This window comes from Lolium perenne, chromosome 6, assembly GCF_019359855.2.
Source record: "Lolium perenne isolate Kyuss_39 chromosome 6, Kyuss_2.0, whole genome shotgun sequence".
In the NCBI taxonomy this organism is placed as follows: Eukaryota; Viridiplantae; Streptophyta; class Magnoliopsida; order Poales; family Poaceae; genus Lolium; species Lolium perenne.
In genome coordinates, this window is record NC_067249.2 from 131306725 (window position 1) to 131328728 (window position 22004).

Consider the following 22004-nt stretch of genomic DNA (forward strand, 5'->3'; position numbering starts at 1 on the left):
AAAAAGAGGATAAACATAAGAGTGAAAATCAGATTGTTGCTGCAGATTTTGTGCCTCATAAGACTAATACTAAATCTGTTTTGAACCATGCTACTGAAATTCATTTGAAAAATCCTTGTTTGCTTGTTAGCAAATCTGATATTGCTGAACTTGATGTGAACACTACTCAATGTTATGCTATTATTTGCAAAGAAGTTCTGTTTTCATTTGAGGATATGCCTCCTTCTTTGCCACCTGCGGTTGCTAACCTTTTGCAGGAATTCATTGATGTGTTTCCACAAGATGTTCCACCTGGACTACCACCTATTTGTGGGATATAACACCAGATTGACTTGATTCCAAGTGCTTCGCTGCCCAACCGTGCGCCATATCATACCAATCCTGAAGAGACCAAAGAGATTCAGCGACAAATTCAGGTTCTTCAAGATAAAAGTTACATTCGTGATCGAGTCTCTTAGCCCATGTGATGTTCCTATTATTTTGGTACCTAAGAAAGATGGTTCTTCGCGCATGTGTACTAATTGTAGAGCTATTTATAATATTACCATTCAATACCGTCACCCTATAAATCGTTTGGATGATATGCTTGATGAGTTGAGTGGTTCTATTATGTTCTCTAAACTTGATTTGCGTAGTTGTTACCACCAGATTCCTATGCAATTAGGAGATGAATGGAAAACAACGTTTAAAACTAAGTTCGGTTTATATGAGTGGTTGGTAATGCCTTTTGGCTTAACTAATGCTCCTAGTACTTTCATGAGACTGATGAACAAAGTTTTACGTGCTTTTATTGGTCGTTTTGTGGTGGTATACTTTGATGATATTCTGATTTATAGCAAATCTTTGGAGGATCATTTGGATCATTTACGTGTTATTTTCAATACTTTACGTGATGCACGTTTGTATGGTATTCTTGAGAAGTGCACCTTTTGCACCAATCGAGTTGCGTTTCTTGGCTATGTTGTTATAGCGCAGGGTATTGAAGTTGATCCAGCCAAGATTGATGCAATTGAGAGTTGGCCGCAACCCAAGACGATCACACAAGTGAGGAGTTTTCTTGGTCTCGCTGGTTTTTATAGGCGCTTTGTGAAAGATTTTGGATCCATTGTTGCGCCACTGAATGAGCTTACCAATAAGGATGTGCCTTTTGTGTGGGTGATGCACAACAAGAATCTTTCATGATACTGAAAGATAAGTTAACACATGCTCCATTACTCCAACTTCCTGATTTCAATAAGACTTTTGAGGTTGAATGTGATGCTAGTGGAATTGGTTTGGGAAGTGTGTTATTACAAGAGGGCAAACCTGTTGCATATTTTAGTGAGAAATTGAGTGGACATAGTCTGAACTATTCTACTTATGATAAAGAATTATATGCGCTGGTTCAGACTTTAAAAACTTGGCAACATTATTTATGGCCTAAAGAATTTGTTATACATTCTGATCATGAATCTTTGAAGCATATTCATAGTCAAACTAAGTTGAATCACCGTCATGCAAAGTGGGTTGAATTTATTGAGTCTTTTCCTTATATTATCAAACACAAAAAGGGTAAAGATAATGTTATTGCTCATGCTTTGTCGCGCCGTTATACTATGCTATCTCAACTTGATTTCAAGATTTTTGGATTAGAAACTATACAGGAATAATACTTGCATGATTCTGATTTTAAAGATGTGTTGCTGAATTTTAAAGATGGTAGAACATGTAACAGGTTCACCTTAAATCATGGATTTGTGTTCCGTGCTAACAAACTATGCATCCCAGATAGTTCCGCTCGTCTTTTTTTGTTGCAGGAGGGGCATGGAGGAGGATTGATGGGTTACTTTGGTGTGAAGAAGACGGAGAATGTACTTGTTGCACACTTATATTGGCCACGTATGCGTCGAGATGTTGAGAGATTTGTGGCACGCTGCAGTACATGTCAAAAATCTAAGTCTCGACTTAATCCACATGGTTTATATATGCCTCTTCCTATTCCTAGTGTACCTTGGGAGAATATTTCTATGGATTTCGTTTTGGGATTGCCTCATACACAAAAGGAAGGGATATTATTTTTGTTGTTGTGGATCGGTTTTCTAAGATGGCACTTTATTCCATGTCACGGGACTGGTGATGCTACACATGTTGCTGATTTGTTCTTTCGTGAAATTATTCGTTTACATGGTGTGTGAAATACTATTATTTCTGATCATGATACTAAGTTTTTTATCCATTTTTGGAGATGTTTATGGGCTAAGTTGGGGACTAAATTGCTGTTTAGTACTACATTTCATCCCCAAACTAATAGACAAATTGAAGTAGTAAATAGAACTTTGTCTACTATGCTGCGGGCTGTTTTGAATAATAACTTAAAATTATGGGAAGAATGTTTACCTCATATTGAATTTGCATACAATTGTTCACTCCATTTTACCACTAAGATGTGCCCTTTTGAGATTGTGTATGGTTTTGTTCCACGTGCACCTATTGATTTGTTGCCTTTACCATCTTCAGTGTAAAATAATTTAAATGCTACACAACGTGCTGAATTTATATTAAAATTGCATGAGACTACTAAAGACAACATAGAACGCATGAATGCTAAGTATAAAATTGTTGGGGATAGAGGAAGAAAGCATGTTATGTTTGATGTTGGTGATCTTGTTTGGTTGCATTTGCGCAAAGATCGTTTTCCTGAATTGCGCAAGTCTAAGTTAATGCCACACGCTGCTGGTCCTTTTAAGGTGTTAGAGAAAATAAATAATAATGCATATAAACTTTAGCTTCCTGTAGAATTGGGTCCGGTTAGTCCTACATTTAACATTGGAGATTTGAAGCCTTACTTTGGTGAAGAAGATGAGCTTGCGTCGATGCCGACTTTAATTCAAGAAGGGGAGCATGATGAGGACATCCCATCTGTTGATACAACCGATGTACCTACATCCACACAAATAAAGGACCAATCATTTGAGCTCGTGCCAAACAACTTAACTATCAGGCACTTTCGTTTCTTGGAACTATTCCTCACATACATTAGAATATGATGCTGCCTAAATCAAATGTTTTTTGTTAATGTTAGGAATGATGGAGAAGGACAAGCATTGGAGCATGATCAAAGAAAATGGCAGCAAACATGTGAGGATTTAAGAGGTTGCCACAAGTGGAGATTTCAGAACTTTGAAGCCACCATAATGATGATTGAAGACTTGAACGAAATATACAAGATTACACTTCATAATTTCGTCCATAATATAATATGGTGCTGCGTCACCTTTAGTTTTGGGTCATGCCCATGTTATTTTCGCAGAAATTAAGTCAGCCACTTTTTAGAGTCCGTATTGAAGGGGGAAAAACCTTCTAGAGTTTTGTTCGGCCACCATACGTATGGCTGAACGAAACCACACCTTTTGCTTGATGACCCACAAGTATAGGGGGTGTATCGTAGTATGTTCGATAAGTAAGAATGTCGATCCCAACGAGGAGCAGAAGGTGTTGACAAGCAGTTTCGATGAAGGATTCACTGTAAATGCTCACAGACAAGTATTCAGGGGGTTTTGATATAACAGATGAATAAAGTACGAGTAAGTAAAGTGCGAGAGTAACAATTGCAGCGAGTGGCCCAATCCTTTTTAGCACAAAGGACAAGCCGGTTTGATTACTTATAATGACCAAGCGTTCTCGAGGACACACGGGATTTTAGTCTAGTGCTTTCGCTACATATGGCTAATTAATCTTCATTGTTTTGATAAGTGTTGTGTGGGTGAACCTATGCTAATGTACCGCCCTTCCTAGGACTAATACATACTTGTGATTATACCCCTTGCAAGCATCCGCAACTACAAGAAAGTAATTAAGAATAAATCTAACCACAGCCTTAAACTCTGAGATCCTGCTATCCCTCCTGCATCGATATACCAACGGGGGTTTAGGTTTCTGTCACTCCGGCAACCCCGCAATTGGCAAACGAGTACAAGATGCATTCCCCTAGGCCCATAAAGGTGAAGTGTCATGTAGTCGACATTCACATGACACCACTAGAAGAATAACACCACAACTTAAATATCATAACATTGAATATTACTCAACCATACTTCACTACTAACATTTAGACTTCACCCATGTCCTCAAGAACTAAACGAACTACTCACGAGACATCATATGGAACATGATCAGAGGTGATATGATGATGAATAACAATCTGAACATAAACCTTGGTTCAATGGTTTCACTCAATAGCATCAATTAACAAGTAGAAATCAATACCGGGAGAGTTTCCCCTATCAAACAATCAAGATCAAACCCAAATTGCTACGGCGGTGACGATGTCCAGCGGTGGAGACGGCGGTGATGATGGTGGAGATGATGATGATGGTGATGGAGATGATGTCCAGCTCGATGACGGTGACGATGGCGTCGATTTCCCCCTCCCGGAGGGAATTTCCCCGGCGGATCTCAGCCCGCCGGAGAGCTCTTTTCTCTCTGGTGTTCTCCGCCCCGCAGAGGCGGTCAGAATCCTTCGCGAGGTACCCTCTGTGGCTTAGGTCTTCGGGACGAAGGATTTCGCGAAGAAAAGGAGGCGAAAGGGGCTATGGGGCCCCCTCACCACCAGGTGGCGCGGCCAGGCCATGGGCCGCGCCGCCCTATGGTCTGGGCCCACCTTGGGTCCAGCTGGGTCCCCCTTCTGGCTTCCTTCGTCATCTGGGAAAATAGGATTTTTGGTATAATTTCCTTCCACAGTTGATCTTCCGAAATATTGCGTTCTGACGGTGCTTTTTCCAGCAGAATCCTGGCTCCGGTGCTTGATCCTCCAATAATGATGAAACATGCAAAATAGATGAAATAACATAAGTATTGTGTCCAAACATGAAATATATCAATGAATAACAGCAAATTATGATACAAAATAGTGATGCAAATTGGACGTATCAACTCCCCCCAAGCTTAGACTTCGCGTGTCCCCAAGCGAAACTGAACTCAGTAAACAGGACCACATGTTTATGGAGTGAAGAGTCGATAAATAAAATACGGACAAGAAGCATCATATTCATTCACGCAAGACATTCTAGTAAACAACTTCCTCATATAACTCAACTTGAAATAAGTATAAGGTAATCACAAATAAAGGTGCATAAGAAATCATAGTTGGTGATGGCAAACTTCGTTCTTGGTCAGAGAATAATTAACAGGTTATACTTATCTATCGAGCAATGCTCTCATGTTAAAGTTTATATTGCACAACTTGCATACTCAATCATAATAGTCTCCTCATGATCATTGATAACTTGCAAAGCTATATTCATTCAGATAAAACTTGTACTAAACAAGGAAGAATAAAAGACATGATAAAGGAAATCACAATATAATGGTTTGATCACAACTACTCAAATGATTGCTTGAGATGGAGGGAAATAGGTTTACTGACTCAACATAAAGTAAAAGACAAGCCCTTCGCAGAGGGAAGCAGGGATTAAATCATGTGCTAGAGCTTTTTCAGTTTTGAAATCATATAGAGAGAATAAAAGTAATATTTTGAGAGGTGTTTGTTGTTGTCAACGACTGGTAGCGGGTACTCTAACCCCCTTGCCAGGCAACCTTCAAAGAGTGGCTCCCATTTTATTTTTATTTTGTGTGGCACTCCTTCCAACCTTTCTTTCACAAACCATGGCTAACCGAATCCTCGGGTGCCTGCCAACAATCTCATACCATGAATGAGTGCCTTTTTATTTTAGTTTTATTATGATGACACTCCCCCCAACCTTTGCTTACACAAGCCATGGCTAACCGAATCCTTCGGGTGCCGTCCATCAATCACATACCATGGAGGAGTGTCTATTTAGTTTAATTAATTTGGGACTGGGAATCCCATTGCCAGCTCTTTTTGCAAAATTATTGGATAAGCGGATGAAGCCACTAGTCCATTGGTGAAAGTTGCCCAACAAGATTGAAAGATAAAACACCACATACTTCCTTATGAGCTATAAAACATTGACACAAATAAGAGATAGTATATTTTGAATTGTTTAAAGGTAGCACACGAAGTATTTACTTGGAATGGCAGAAAATACCATGTAGTAGGTAGATATGGTGGACACAAATGGCATAGGTTTGGGTTTAGGTTTGGATGCACGAGAAGTATTTCCCTCTCAAGATGTGTCTTTGGCTAGCAAGGTTAATTAGCAAGCATAAGAGTTGAAGGAAACAAACAAATATACATGTGATAGAAACAATCATGCATCTTCCTTGCAAACACAAACAGTTTTAGCTTCAGAATAATAGGCTATGAGCTAACAAGAAAGAAAGACAATGGAACAACTACATGTATTTCTCTTTTCTATTTAAACCTCAAAGTGTTGTTGCTATTGACCAATGCTAAGTTTGCCAAAACCAAATAGATTTATTCAATGCTCCCAAAGTGATACCAATACTAACAACAAGGTAAATCATATAATAGAGATTGCAAACTAAAATAAGATGTGCAATATGTAAATGATAAGACTTCTCATTAATATTCCATAACGATAACTCACACCAATGGATACATAGATAACCAACTAAAGGAGAGATACTTCCAAACTGCAAACCATCTTATATGATAACTTCCCTACTCATGATATGACACTACTTGATAGTAAAAAGTAAAAGATAGTGATGATGTGATACCGCGGCACTCCCCCAAGCTTGGAACAAACCAAGGGGATGCCAATACCGATGATGAATTACTCCTTCGGCGATGGTGGTGATGAACTCCTGCCGCGCTTCTTACAGATCTCCTTCAGCTTCAGTTTCTCAGCTTGGCAATTCTGCACTAAAACTCGAAGAGATTCATTGTTATCTGAAGTTGGCGATGATGACCTTGTGATGTGAATCGAGTGGTATTCCAGCATTCTACGGAGACGGCAATTCTCCTCCTGGAGTATCTCCACTTCTCTTCTTAGAGCCCGATATTGATCACAAAACTCATCGGTAGTCCGTAGAGCTTCTTCCAACACAGGGAAGGAGTCGAGGCTAAGAGCGGGTGGTAAGGATCCCTGCAAGTTATGAGAGAAAGAACGTCGAGTGTCAACAGATCCCACCAAGATTTGCTTACTCCCAACGGCTTGTTGCTCTTGTTTTGACGACATCCTCTTCTCTTCTTCTTCAGAAAACCCCTTGCCCTTGTTGTTGGAGGTCATGGTGCTCCTAGATTGAAAATAGATCCTGGCAGAAACAGCTCGAAACAAAAACACGTCGAGAAAGCGATATACGGACCTCCAGGGGTCCGGGGGATTATATAGCAAAAAATTTCATGACAAAAGGAAAGTACCAGATCAAACCAGAGTCGGAAAGGGCCGACGAGGCGGCCAACTCATAGGGCGGCGCGGCCTAGCTGGGGCCCGCGCCGGCCTATGGTGGCACGCCCTCGTGCGTCTTTTCCACTCCGTTTCGATTTCGTAATTTTTCATATTTTCCAAAAACAGCAAAAATATTGTTCGGAGAGTAAATTGCGAACTTTTCATTACCAGTACTGTTACCTATTCAAAGTCGAGTTCTGGCGGACTGTCAACTTTCCTTTTGATGAAAGCCTCCGGTGTTTCCACTCGAATAATATCAACATCAACATTATAGGAATCACCTGAGATATAATGCTTGAGTCTTTGTCCATTCACCACTTGCGTAGCATTGCCTTGGAGAGAGCTAATTTTAATTGCTCCTGAACGATACACCTCCTCGACAACATATGGTCCTTCCCATTTCGAGAGTAATTTCCCTGCAAAGAATCTGAGACGAGACCGATACAATAGGACTTTATCCCCAATATTAAATTCTCTTTTGATAATCCTTCTATCATGCCATTTCTTAACTTTCTCTTTAAAGAGTTTAGCATTTTCATAAGCTTCACTTCTCCATTCATCTAGAGAACTCAATTGCAACAACCTCTTATTACCGGCAAGTTTAGGATCTTTATTTAATTCTCTAATGCCTCAATAAGCTTTGTGCTCTAGTTCTAAAGGTAAATGACAAGCTTTCCCATAAACCATTTTATAAGGTGACATTCCCATGGGATTTTTATAAGCAGTTCTATAAGCCCATAGTGCATCCTTCAATTTACTAGCCCAATTCTTTCTAGTTTTATTAACAGTCTTTTGCAAGATAAATTTAATCTCTCTATTTGATAATTCTACTTGCCCACTAGTTTGAGGATGATAAGCGGAAGCAATTCTATGATTAATACCATATTTAGCAAGAGTTTTCCTAAAACCACCATGAATAAAATGAGAACCTCCATCAGTCATAATATATCTAGGAACTCCAAATCTAGGAAAAATAATATCTAAGAGCATTCTTAAAGAGGTCTCACCATCAGCACTTTTTGTAGGTATGGCTTCCACCCATTTAGTAACATAATCAACAACAACAAGTATATGAGTGTTACCTTCTGAAGAGGGAAAAGGTCCCATGAAGTCAAATCCCCAACAATCGAACGGTTCAATAACAAGAGTATAATTCATAGGCATTTCATTGCGTCTGGAGATATTACCAACCCTTTGGCATTCATCACAAGATAAAATAAACTTCCTTGCATCTTTGAAGAGAGTTGGCCAATAAAAACCTGATTGTAGAACCTTTTGCGCGGTTCTTTCTCCAAATATGATGTCCTCCATAAGCACTACCATGACATTTACTCAATATCTCCTGTTGTTCATATTCGGGAACACATCTTCGCAGAATACCATCTACTCCTTCTTTATATAAGTGTGGGTCATCCCAGAAATAATGCCTCAAGTCATAAAAGAATTTCCTCCTTTGATGAGCTGAAAAGGTTGGAGGCAAATACTTGGAAACAATAAAGTTAGCATAATCAGCATACCAAGGACTGTCTCGCGAACTCACCTTTATTGCAGCCAATTGTTCATTTGGAAAACTATCATTAACAGAACAGGATCATAAGCAAGATTTTCCAATCTAGACAAATTATCAAGAACAGGATTATCAAGACCTTTCCTATCTACAATATGTAAATCAAATTCTTGCAACAGAAGTACCCATCTAATAAGCCTTGGCTTAGCATCTTTCTTTTGCATAAGGTATCCGATTGCAAAGATGATCAAGATGAATAGTAACTTTTGAATCAACAATATAGGATCTAAACTTATCACAAGCAAAGACTACAGCTAACAATTCCTTTTCAGTAGTAGCATAATTTCTTTGAGCAGCATCAAGAGTTTTACTAGCATAATGAATAACATTCAATTTTTTATTTACCAGCTGTCCAAGAACAAATACCACAAAGAAAATCACTAGCATCACACATAATTTCAAATGGTAAATTCCAATCAGGAGGTTCAACTATAGGAGCGGTTGTTAAGGCTTTCTTTAGAGTTTCAAAAGCTTCCTGACAATCATCATCAAAAACAAAAGGTACATCTTTTTGAAGAAGATTAGTAAGAGGCTTTGAAATCTTGGAGAAATCTTTAATAAACCTCCTATAAAACCCAGCATGACCAAGAACACTACGAATACCTTTAACATCCCTAGGATAGGGCATCTTCTCAATTGCTTCAACTTTAGCTCTATCAACTTCAATACCTCTCTCGGAAATTTTATGTCCCAATACAATTCCTTCATTAACCATAAAGTGGCATTTCTCCCAATTAAGAACAAGGTTAGTTTCTTCACATCTCTGCAAAACTTTATCAAGGTTCCGCAAGCAATTATCAAAAGAATTCCGATAGACAGAAAAATCATCCATGAATACCTCTACAATACTCTCGCAAAAACCATGAAAAATAGCAGACATGCATCTTTGAAAAGTAGCAGGAGCATTACATAAACCAAAAGGCATACGTCTATAAGCATAAGTTCCATAGGGACAAGTAAAAGTGGTTTTCTCTTGATCCTTAGTTTTAACAGCAATTTGTGAAAATCCAGAATAACCATCAAGAAAACAAAAATGAGTATTTTTAGATAACCTTTCTAACATTTGATCAATAAAAGGCAAAGGGTAATGATGTTTTTTAGTAACCTTATTAACTTTTCGATAATCAATGCACATTCTATAACCTACAACTACTCTTTGAGGTATGAGCTCATCATTATCATTAGGCACAACAGTCATTCCTCCTTTCTTAGGAACACAATGCACATGACTAACCCATCTACTATCAGCAATAGGATATATAATACCAGCTTCAAGAAGTCGTAATACCTCATTTCTTACCACATCCTTCATCTTAGGAATTAGACGACGCTGAGGTTCAACAACAGGCTTCGCATCATCTTCCATATTAATGGCGTGTTGGCAAATAGAGGGAGAAATCCCCTTCAAGTCATCAAGAGTGTAGCCAATAGCACCTCGGTGTTTCTTCAATATTTCCAATAGCCTTTCTTCTTCAAACTCTGTAAGTTTAGAACTAATAATAACAGGATATATTTTCTTATCATCAATATGAGCATATTTAAGATTATCAGGCAGAGGTTTTAAATCAAAGACAGGATCTTCCTTTGGTGGCGGTATTGTACCCAGATCTTCCACCGGTAAATCATGCTTAAGAATAGGTTGGCGAAGAAAAATTTCCTCAAGCTCATCTCTTTCTTTCCTGAAAACTTCACTCTCGCTATTCTCCAAATGTTGTCTTTTGCAAAGGATTATTAGGAACAAGAACAATAGATGCACTGCTCCATTTTAAAATCATTACTAGGCAAATCAGCTTTATAAGGAGTTTTGGTAAATTTAGAGAAGTTAAACTCATATGATTCACCAGCAAATTTAGTCAAAATTTTCTCTTTCTTGCAATCTATAATAGCTCCACAAGTATTTAGAAAAGGTCTACCAAAAATAATAGGACAATAATCACTAGCAGCAGAACCAAGTACCAAAAAGTCAGCAGGATATTTAATCTTACCACATAGAACTTCCACATCTCGAACAATACCAATTGGAGAAATAGTTTCTCTATTAGCCAGCTGAATAACCGCATCAATATCTTCAAGTTCACAAGAACCAATTTCGTGCATAATCTCTGTATAAAGCTCATAAGGAATAGCACTAATACTTGCACCAATATCACATAAACCATAATAGCAATGATCACCAATTCTAACAGATAGCATAGGAACACTAGCTTGTTTGGGTTTATTAGGATGTGAAACAATATTAGAAGCATCTTCACAGAAAATAATATGACCATCCTCCAAATTTTCAGTCACAAGATCTTTAACTATTGCAACAACAGGTTCAACTTTTATTTGTTCTTCAGGTTCTATAGGTTTCTTTTCACTTTTATGAACCGCACTATTTATAACAGAGTACTCCTTCATTTTAGCAGGGAAAGGAGTTTTTTCAATATAAGCTTCAGGAATAACATGATCAACAGTTTCAACTACAACGCATTTATTAATAGATGAATCTATTTTATCTTTATACGGTTCATGATACTTATCAAAATTCTTCTTAGGCAATTCATAATGAGAGGCAAAAGCTTTATAAAGATTTGCAGCAACTTGAGAATCAAGACCATAAGTAGCACTCATATTACGAAATTTATCGCATCCATAAAAGCTTCAATGCATTTGTAATCATAATTTATACCCGATTCTCTATCTTTGTCGATCTCCCATCCTTCGCATTTTCCCGGATCCGATTAAGAAGGTCCCTTTTAAACTCTTCCTTATTGCGCGTGAATGATCCAGAATAAGAAGTATCCAAAGAAGGTCTTGTCTTCAAAAGAAAGTCTTGCATAGAAATTATCAATAATAACATTACCAGGAAGCTCATGAATGGGGCATTTGAGCATTAAAGACTTCAATCTCCCCCACGCTTGGGCAATACTCTCTCCATCATGAGGCCAAAAATTATATATGCGGTTCTGATCCTTGTGAATTTCACTTGGAGGATAGAACTTAGAATAAAACCGGGGCACAATATCATTCCATTCAAGAGAATCCCCATTATCCAAGAATTTATACCAATGCGCCGCTTTACTGCATAAATGATATAGAGAATAATTTCTTCCTCACTTCATCCATAGCAATACCTGCACACTTGAATAAACCGCATAATTCATGTAAGAACAGTAAATGATCTCCAGGGTGGACAGTTCCATCCCCTGTATAACGGTTACCCACTACGCGTTCAATAATCTTCATAGGTATTTTGTATGGTATCTCTTCTTTACCTGGCGCCTCATCCACTACCTTTGCAGTAGTAGCAGATTTCCCAAACAAGCATTCAAGAGGAGATCTCTCCATAATGAATTATGGCAGCAGGCAGAAATAAAATCAGCACAAACAGTAGATATTTCCCTTACCAATTCCACTTACCAATAGCGCTTCACTCCCCGGCAACGGCGCCGTAAAATAGTCTTGATGACCCACAAGTATAGGGGGTGTATCGTAGTATCTTCGATAAGTAAGAATGTCGATCCCAACGAGGAGCAGAAGGTGTTGACAAGCAGTTTCGATGAAGGATTCACCGTAAATGCTCACTGCATAAGTATTCAGGGGGTTTTGATATAACAGATGAATAAAGTACGAGTAAGTAAAGTGCGAGAGTAACAATTGCAGCGAGTGGCCCAATCCTTTTTAGCACAAAGGACAAGCCGGTTTGATTACTTGTAATGACCAAGCGTTCTCGAGGACACACGGGATTTTAGTCTAGTGCTTTCGCTACATATGGCTAATTAATCTTCATTGTTTTGATAAGTGTTGTGTGGGTGAACCTATGCTAATGTACCGCCCTTCCTAGGACTAATACATACTTGTGATTATACCCCTTGCAAGCATCCGCAACTACAAGAAAGTAATTAAGAATAAATCTAACCACAGCCTTAAACTCTGAGATCCTGCTATCCCTCCTGCATCGATATACCAACGGGGGTTTAGGTTTCTGTCACTCCGGCAACCCCGCAATTGGCAAACGAGTACAAGATGCATTCCCCTAGGCCCATAAAGGTGAAGTGCCATGTAGTCGACGTTCACATGACACCACTAGAAGAATAACACCACAACTTAAATATCATAACATTGAATATTACTCAACCATACTTCACTACTAACATTTAGACTTCACCCATGTCCTCAAGAACTAAACGAACTACTCACGAGACATCATATGGAACATGATCAGAGGTGATATGATGATGAATAACAATCTGAACATAAACCTTGGTTCAATGGTTTCACTCAATAGCATCAATTAACAAGTAGAAATCAATACCGGGAGAGTTTCCCCTATCAAACAATCAAGATCAAACCCAAATTGCTACGGCGGTGACGATGTCCAGCGGTGGAGACGGCGGTGATGATGGTGGAGATGATGATGATGGTGATGGAGATGATGTCCAGCTCGATGACGGTGACAATGGCGTCGATTTCCCCCTCCCGGAGGGAATTTCCCCGGCGGATCTCAGCCCGCAGGAGAGCTCTTTTCTCTCTGGTGTTCTCCGCCCCGCAGAGGCGGCTGTAACTCTTCGCGAGGTACCCTCTGTGGCTTAGGTCTTCGGGACGAAGGATTTAGCGAAGAAAAGGAGGCGAAAGGGGCTGTGGGGCCCCCTCACCACCAGGTGGCGCGGCCAGGCCATGGGCCGCGCCGCCCTATGGTCTGGGCCCACCTTGGGTCCAGCTGGGTCCCCCTTCTGGCTTCCTTCGTCATCTGGGAAAATAGGATTTTTGGTATAATTTCCTTCCACAGTTGATCTTCCGAAATATTGCGTTCTGACGGTACTTTTTCCAGCAGAATCCTGGCTCCGGTGCTTGATCCTCCAATAATGATGAAACATGCAAAATAGATGAAATAACATAAGTATTGTGTCCAAACATGAAATATATCAATGAATAACAGCAAATTATGATACAAAATAGTGATGCAAATTGGACGTATCATTGCTCCTTTAAATACTCCCATAGCCGTCACGTTTAGACTCATATTTTGATTAGACTAAAAGTTAGCCATTGCTGCAACTCTTCGTGTACTTATTTTGAGGCCAACGCCCAGAACAAGATCGATTATTTGGAATCCCACCTTTTCAATAAAGTTTTCATCTATATCCGCAATAATTCCGATTGCATCATTAGTTCTTACATGTTCTCGATTTCAGGTAGGAATTAAGACCTTTTGGTCAGGCTGATCGTGCATCCGCAAGATCAGTAACTCCTGGAGATTGTCCTAACGATTGCATTGGCGCACGAGCTTTGCACGTGTAGTCGGATCGTCAAGCACGAACTCCACCAACAAATCGACGTTATCATACTCTCATCGAAAGATCGAACACCTTTACCCTATCACTTATCAAACGGGTTTTCGTGTAAGTTTACTGGACCACGAAAATACTTCGTACAACCAATGTAGTTGTAACTGTTATAATATATGTAGATTTCTTAGCCCTTTCTATGAGTTTGATACTTTGGTTCGTGGGCTAGTGCATAAAACTTGGTGTGATATCAAAGTAAAGATATTGTGTTCAAGTCTGGGCTTTCACAATTTATTAAAACATTATTGCATGTTACTATAAACATGAATTACCTAATCTCTTTCATATCAGTTTTGATTTTATTTACGTTGGATAGTGGATGATACTTGAGTTTCACAAACTTCAAAAAATACTTGACAGTTTCAAGTTTAGGTACTTGCATTCAACTGTAGTTCAACCAAATTTGTTTCAACAAATCTTTAGGTGCATGCGCTATCACCCTCGATTGTTAACAAATACTAGGAAGTTTGCGGCGCAGCGCACGCCGCGCCCGTGTTGTTTAACTCGGCCGCACCCTTGGTATGAAGATCGCTGGTTACAATTTTGTAGAAATAATAAAATATTTGGATTGTTGAAGTACCGTGGAAGTGCTTGTGAAATAGGCGGCGGATGGTGGATTGCTTTTGTTTCTAGATTGTTGGTTAACATATTGTAGAAATAAAACAATATTTGGGTTTCTGAAGTACCGCAGAAGTGCCGATGAAATATGCAGCAGATGATGGAGTGCTTTTGTTTTCGGTGTTGCTACAAAAGAAAATGGTAGTATTTTTCCGGTCGAAAGAGGCAACGAGTGGTGGAGTAAATCTATCTTGTAAAGTTATCGTAGAAGAAGGTCATCCCAGGTGAAAATGTGACGGATGGTGGAGTAATGGAGTAAATCTATCTTGTAAAGTTATCGTAGAAGAAGGTCATCCCAGGTGAAAATGTGACGGATGGTGGAGTAAGTATATTTTTTCGATGTTACCATAAAAGAACACAATATTATTTTCCCCGAGTAAAAGAAGGGGCGGATGTTGGATTTTTATTTTTGAATCACCGTTGAAGAATTATGCACTACTAAAAAAATATTGGCGGGTAATTATTGTCCAGAACCACGGTTGAGGTTGAAGGTTCGTGTAAAAGTTACTACCTTGTGCGTCGTTGCAAGAACTACGGCCTTAAATAATTAATAGTAGGTAGTTAACGACGTGTTTCATAGTTAATATGGATAATGTTCAAGATATCTACTGAGAAATTGCTTTCTATAAAAATATAGGTTGTTGCCATCTCGCGAAAAATTACTGCTAAAACTAAAAATGAGGTTGAAATTACTATGTCGTTGCACCGTTGAGAAATTATCTTCGCTAGAATATGCACCGTGAAATAATGAAATACCAAAAGTCCCAAAAGAGAAAAAATAAAAATAAAAAAACATATTGTAGCATATGCTACATGGCACAAGCTGATTGAAACGGAAAGTTGTACCGGAAAATAACCATCAAGTAAATAAAAGAAGTTGGAAAATACAACCGTAGACGCAGGCTAACAAACGTCAAAATGTTACGGCCGAAAATATGTATCAAATCGAGTTGCATCAAATATTAAGGCCGGAAAGTTGTGCCATAAGATTACCATCAAGTCATTTTTTTAAAGGAGCTAAAAAATATACGGTCTACAAAATATGGCTATAAAGACCGTGTCAAGCAAAAATACCGGCAAGTAGTTTTAAAAGAAGGGACATAAAAAATACTGTTATAAATGTTACGGCCGAAAATATGTATCAAATCGACTTGCATCAAATATTAAGGCCGGAAAGTTGTGCCATAAGATTACCATCAAGTCATTTTTTTAAAGGAGCTAAAAAATATACGGTCTACAAAATATGGCTATAAAGACCGTGTCAAGCAAAAATACCGGCAAGTAGTTTTAAAAGAAGGGACATAAAAAATACTGTTATAGATGTAGGTAATTTTTTATTTGAGAGGTAGACGTACACCCGAAAAATTAAAGATAAAAAGTTGTTGCATGTAAAATTATATAATTCCGAAAAATTAAAGATAAAAAGTTGTTGCATGTAAAATTATATAATTCAAGAGTCATAAAGAAGAAGAAAAAAAGGAAACAAAAGCACAATGTAGTAGTCCGTGTGGCGAAGATTGATTGGATTAAAATAGTTGTCTACAGTGCTCCAACGTGGAGCACTATGGTGCAAGCAAACCCCTTCAACTTTAATATATAGTATTAATATATAGTATATATGTGCACTCCTTTTTTTTTTCTCTCAAATGACATCAGTCTTATCTATTGCCAGTGAACATTGATGATTGGAACACACTATAATATATATAATATATAGGGAAGAAACAATCAAAGTCAACGGTTGTCGGGGGATAACAAATTTGCTTATTTTTTCCTTTGAAATGGAGAAAAGGAATCTTATCCTTTCCGTGGCGATAACTAGACCACATGGTTCAAGAATAAAATTGACCATGCATTATGCATCCCTAACAAACTAAACAATTCTTATTTTTTTAGGATATCACAAGTTTTGCTTAATAAATGGTAAACATTACATTACAACAAGCTGCAGCCGTCGCAAGCTGGCCAGCCTCTCCTCCTCGGTTGGCGAAGTCTGCTTGTTTAACCATTTGCCGACAAGGAAAAAGATGGATCGATTGGCTACTTCGCCCATGATAACACAAAGGATTGCATATGCAATTTTGGTGGACACCTCCTCCATTTTTCCCTCCTACTATATCCTTGCAATGGATTGATCGCCAAGAGCGCCCTAATTTCCTGCCAAAGGCCAACATGGCTGTCTTAATTATACACTATATAAAAGTTAAACAAGTTACCGCATCCAGATTAGTTTAGCTACTGTAGATAGGCTATTTATCCTCTTCGTTCTCTTATCTGTGCATGACACGTTGCTTCCAGATTTCACGTACATTAAATCAATCGATCGTTTCGTTTTAGTTTTCATTTTTTCTGGCGTCTGAGGATTACCGGTTACCGGTTGCTCCCTGCCTTCCCTTTCTGAATTGTTGTAATCGTCGCCGGTTGGGTCCCTCCTAGCTCTCGCTGCACTACAGTACCCCTGTGGAGACTTGCTCTTCTTGAGCCTTCCTTTCCCTTCTCCCTCTGCCGGCTTCTCTCCCCCTCGCCGCCGGCGGCCACGGTGGCCGACGGTGGGTGGGAGAGAGGTCTGGCTTCTTCTAGGTTTAGCTTCTGTAGTTTTTAGCCTCTCTCTGGCGAATAAAGAGGTGGTTAGATCCGGATCTGGTGATGCCTCTCCTTCCGTTCTTCGATTTGATCTTGGAACGGAGAAGAGCATCGGTGGATCTCATGCTACTACCTTGATGCCGCATCCATGGCGGGATTCTGCTTCGGCGGATCTTGCCCTTTCCATCCCCACCTCTTCTTGCTGCAATAAAGTGGAGGCTCTTGAAGCTGCTCCAGCAAGTGCTCAAATCCGTCGCCGTCGACCTCATCTCTGCCTACATCCCTAGATTCGTGGCAGTAATCTTGGGTCTGATGGTTGGCTGGTATCCTTGCTGTCGTGGCGCCGTGATTCGGGTGATTTTCTGAAGCAGCGTTAGGGTTCAAGATCTTTTTCTTCACGGAGCTTATCTGAAGCGCTCATGATCTGGGCGATGATTTCTTCAACGCCAGTGTGCTCCGGCAAGTTTTTTACTTCCTTTTGGAGGCCCTTCATCGACGCAGTCGCTGGGAGCTTTGCCAGGCCGAAGGCAAGTGGTCCTGTCCCTGCCGTCGTCCATGGCTGCAGCGAGCTGCGTTTGCTGCTCCGCAGGGGAGAAGAGGAGGGACTAGATTGTAATCTCCGATCTTTTAGCAAGGTCTTTCCTACAAATGCTAGGGACCTATGTGTGTTTTTCTCTTTCTTTGGGGTCCTTTGTAATATATTTGTACCTCCTCTCTTATTTTAATGGAAAGTTCGAGGCCCTTCTAGGGCGCTCCTCTGTTCAAAAAAAAAATCGTCGCCGGTTATTGCGGTGGAAATTTACAGCGGTGTTTGCCAGGCACGTTTCATGTCCACTTGATTGACACGTTTGCTCTCCTCTATCTCCTCTCCCTTGCCAATCGAAGAATCGCGTCAAACCCCTCCACTATCTCCTCTCCTCAATTTTGGTCCTCCCTCAGCGTGCCTCTCCCTTCCTCCTCTGCCTCCAATTTCGATCCACCATATGCTCCAATCCCCCATGGTGAAGGTGCGACGCCGCGAGTTCCCCTGGCCGAGCTCCTACATAGCGGTGGTTGTGCCGCGGTTTCCACGTTAAAACTCCTCATCTACCAGCGGCCCTCCACCTTGCTGGTTGGTCCGCCGTGTGGGTGCTCACCATCGGCCTCGACGGTGGTCCTCCTGTGGGTGCTCCAGATCCTGCAGCGCTGCCGCCTGCTTCTAATCTTGGAGCGCGTCATCCCAACCAGACCCTCCCCGCTCCACCGTTGCCGCCGTTAGCGCGCCGCCGGAGCATCGAGGCGATGCAGTAGCGCCTCCCCACCGTTCACGGCGGCCGGCCAGAGCTGTGGTCGTTTACGAGGCGGCCCAAGCGTCGGATCGAGCCACCTGTCGCGGGGATTTTTGCCGATGGCCTCATCGAGGTACAAGAGGTCGGGGTGTGTGGCTCCACCGGTTGTGCAGGAAGGCAGATGAAGGGGACTGGAGACGACCAGTGGAGGAGGATGTAGGGGGCTGTTGTGCAGTCTACGGAGGCGAGGGGCCGTGTCGGAATTGCGAGAGGAAGAGGAGATTAGGGGGTGGCGCCCCAGCTCGCCGTGCCAGCGCCACGACTGCTGATTTTGCCAGGAACTGGCCACTTCCGGTGCCAGCCGTTAAGCACAGGCGCGCAGGCCCTCCCCCATCCTTGCGTCAGCGTTCTGCTATCCTCGCAATGGAGGAGGTCGACGACTCTCTCTCTACTTGCAAATTGGTTTTATTCCATAATGTTTATTGATTGATATTTGTAGGCTAATTGATGCAATGGCAAATATGTATGCATCTGGTTGTCGGCAGGTTGCGTCTCCCTCTATTTTGGAAGACATCCTCGTGCTGTTTCCTCTTCTTGCCTGGGTAGTAGACCTGTGCGCGGCCGAGCCGAAGGCTGCCTCTAACGATGTGGTAACTGCCTCCTCTGCTACTCGTGGATCAATTGATGAGTCTTTTTTTGGGTTAGATTAGGACTGAGAGATTTACTGACGGCTGTTCATCTTTTGTGCATACATATATGTAGTACCATATGTCCAGTAAAGGGCAGAAAATTGGCAGAAAATTATTACAATGTGTCACCTGATTCTTCCATGTAGTGTCGATGCAAACATCTCTTCTACCTATTTTCCATTCTCAAGAGGCTTGTGAGAGCCAAAAATATACTGAATTTTCAGATGTTATCCTGACTTATTGAAAGGAGATGACAAATACCTCTTTTACTATCTTTTTTTACTTCCCATTCTCTCAATTGTGCTTCTTTTTTACATGTTATATGGTGACGTGCTCCTATTTTTTCATCTGATGCAAGATGTCAGCATAGTGAAGGTACCGACAGATATTACTCCATCAAAGGCGAATCAATACCCAAAAAGAAATATTCACATGGTTGATGTGAGGTAAAATTTATGATCTGTGCACCATAAGATGCACCAGTAGATACCCGTAAAAAAAATGAACCAGCAGATCCAGCATTCATCAGTACTTTCTATATGGGCTGACGATACCATTTCTCTTTTAGCTGCAACCACATCATCGTTACTCTATGGGGAGAATTTGCAGAGGCAGAAGCCTATGATGCTGTTTCCTTTCACAGCAGAAGTTCTGAAGAGAGTGTTGTCATACTCCTTGTGGGCATGGATGTTGCTTATTATTCACCACCGTTAACCAATTTGGTACAATGTCTATTTACTGATATACTACTGGTACTGCTTCAAGAATTTTATGTTTCAGGAAAACATCCTTGAGACGTTGGTATGTCAACATACCCATCCAGAAATATCCGACATGCAAAACAGGTATGATGTTTGGAGTACTATAAAGCTAATATGCCATGCTGTGGATGTTCTATAAAAAAAATGCTAAAATATCGCTGGGAATTATAATACAATGTTACATTATTGCTTCTTGTTTCTTCTCGAGTACATGATATAGCAGTCCATTTCTTACTTGCTTTCCTGTAAATACACTTCAATACCTAATTTTACTGATCATATGTTGCTTAGATGTCCAGAATTGCCTCGAGATAAGAATGATCTGAAACTCTCATCTAACTTGGATAGTTTACCGAACATATTCCACTTGAGTAATATTACGATGGTTCTCTCTTAGAATATATATAATTTTCCTTTTTTCTTGCCACAAGCACTTACGAATATGTGTAGTCTTACTATGGTTTGGTGCCGGTTTGGGTAAGTAAAGCGTGATACAGATATAATACAAATCCTTCATTGCTCTCAGTTGGGTTTTCCTTTGTTATCTTAGCTCAATGGTATTGTGTGCGGGGAAATGGGAACAACTTTCAGTGATCTGACATGGGTTTACCCTGTTTTTTATTACAGCTTCCCTTTTATATGAAGGCAAACAAGATCAACATGCAATCACATATCATTAAGTTTTGGATTTTGAAGAGTCACAGAAGGATTTAGTTGCACAGTTGTCTTTCATCACAGAATTAATCTTCTACTTTAGTGAAGTTCATAGATATGTCTGACAGATACATGTCTCTTAAGTGTTAACTCATGCAAACTTTTGTTATGGTGTAGAAGTTCACTCTTTTAATGAAACACTGCTTTGAACTAAAGCACTTTTAGAAGTATCTTGCTTCATATCCCCATCTATTTCTGTGTATCGATTTTTGTTCAAATACCATCTGAATTTATGGCTATCAGTATGGTGATTGGTGAGCCATATTGTTTCATTCTTTGCCGATGAAAGTTTGCTAGAGCCAAAAGATCTAATCCGGGGGGAAATATGAGATGGATTGGCAGGTTTCAGGAAACAAAAAAAGGAGACATCACTGTTACAGAATATGCTGATCTGACTCTTATTTTTCCATTTTAGCAAATACTAGATTTTCATGAATACAATCAAGTCGGCTCAGCGTAAGGATCCAAAGAAATAAGCTGCTCAAACTGGTGAAATAGATAATTTGCATGAAGCCACTAATCTATCGATATTAGAAGCAGAAATATCATGCATAGTGTTGTTGATGTATGTCCAATAAGTATTTCCCCTTACTGTATTAAATGCCTGCTAGATAATAGAAAAATGCATCCACTTAGAAGAAACTAAAGCCAAATATGTATATAGAAGAACAGAACCCTCACGGGCGCGGCGTGCCGCCGCGCTTATGCATCCTAGTATAGCAGTATAACGAACAAGTTATATATTTATTTTTAAGTACTCCAAACAAATTGCATGAAGCAAATAACAATTGGGCATTACAAAGATGCGTTGTTCTCTTTCTAAAAAAAAAGATGCGTTGTTCTCGGGGTGGACTGGAGACACTAGAGCTCAGCCGGGCGGAGTGGGTAAAAAACTAAAAATCACATCACCACCTTTCCGGACAGGAGGTCCCTACGTGTCCGCCTCAAATTAAAACTCGAAACTCGCGACCTAAACCAAGAGTAACTCGTGAATTGACTCGTCTCTACTCGAATTTGATGTATAGGGAGCGGATCTGAGTTTTAAATTTTACCCTTAAACGAGTTCAAGCTAAACGAGCCGAGTTCATCGGACTCGCGAGTAGCTCATTTAGATCGAAAAAAATAAATAATAGGCTGTATAATCTGGCGAAACAAATTAAT

The 22004-nt window shown here is 40.1% G+C and overlaps 1 long non-coding RNA gene across 4 annotated transcripts; it reads left to right on the forward strand.

Annotated features, from left to right (window-relative positions):
* Positions 1–18260: 18260 nt before the first annotated feature.
* On the forward strand, positions 18261–21033 carry LOC127334532 (uncharacterized). Of its 4 annotated transcripts, none has more exons than XR_007872226.2 (3): positions 18280–19111; positions 19225–20213; positions 20757–21033. It is a non-coding gene; the product is annotated as an uncharacterized lncRNA (long non-coding RNA). The 4 variants fall into 4 exon arrangements; XR_007872228.2 differs by having other exon boundaries at positions 18282–19329; positions 19727–20213; XR_007872227.2 differs by having other exon boundaries at positions 18285–19814; positions 19937–20213.
* The last annotated feature ends 971 nt before the right edge of the window (positions 21034–22004 follow it).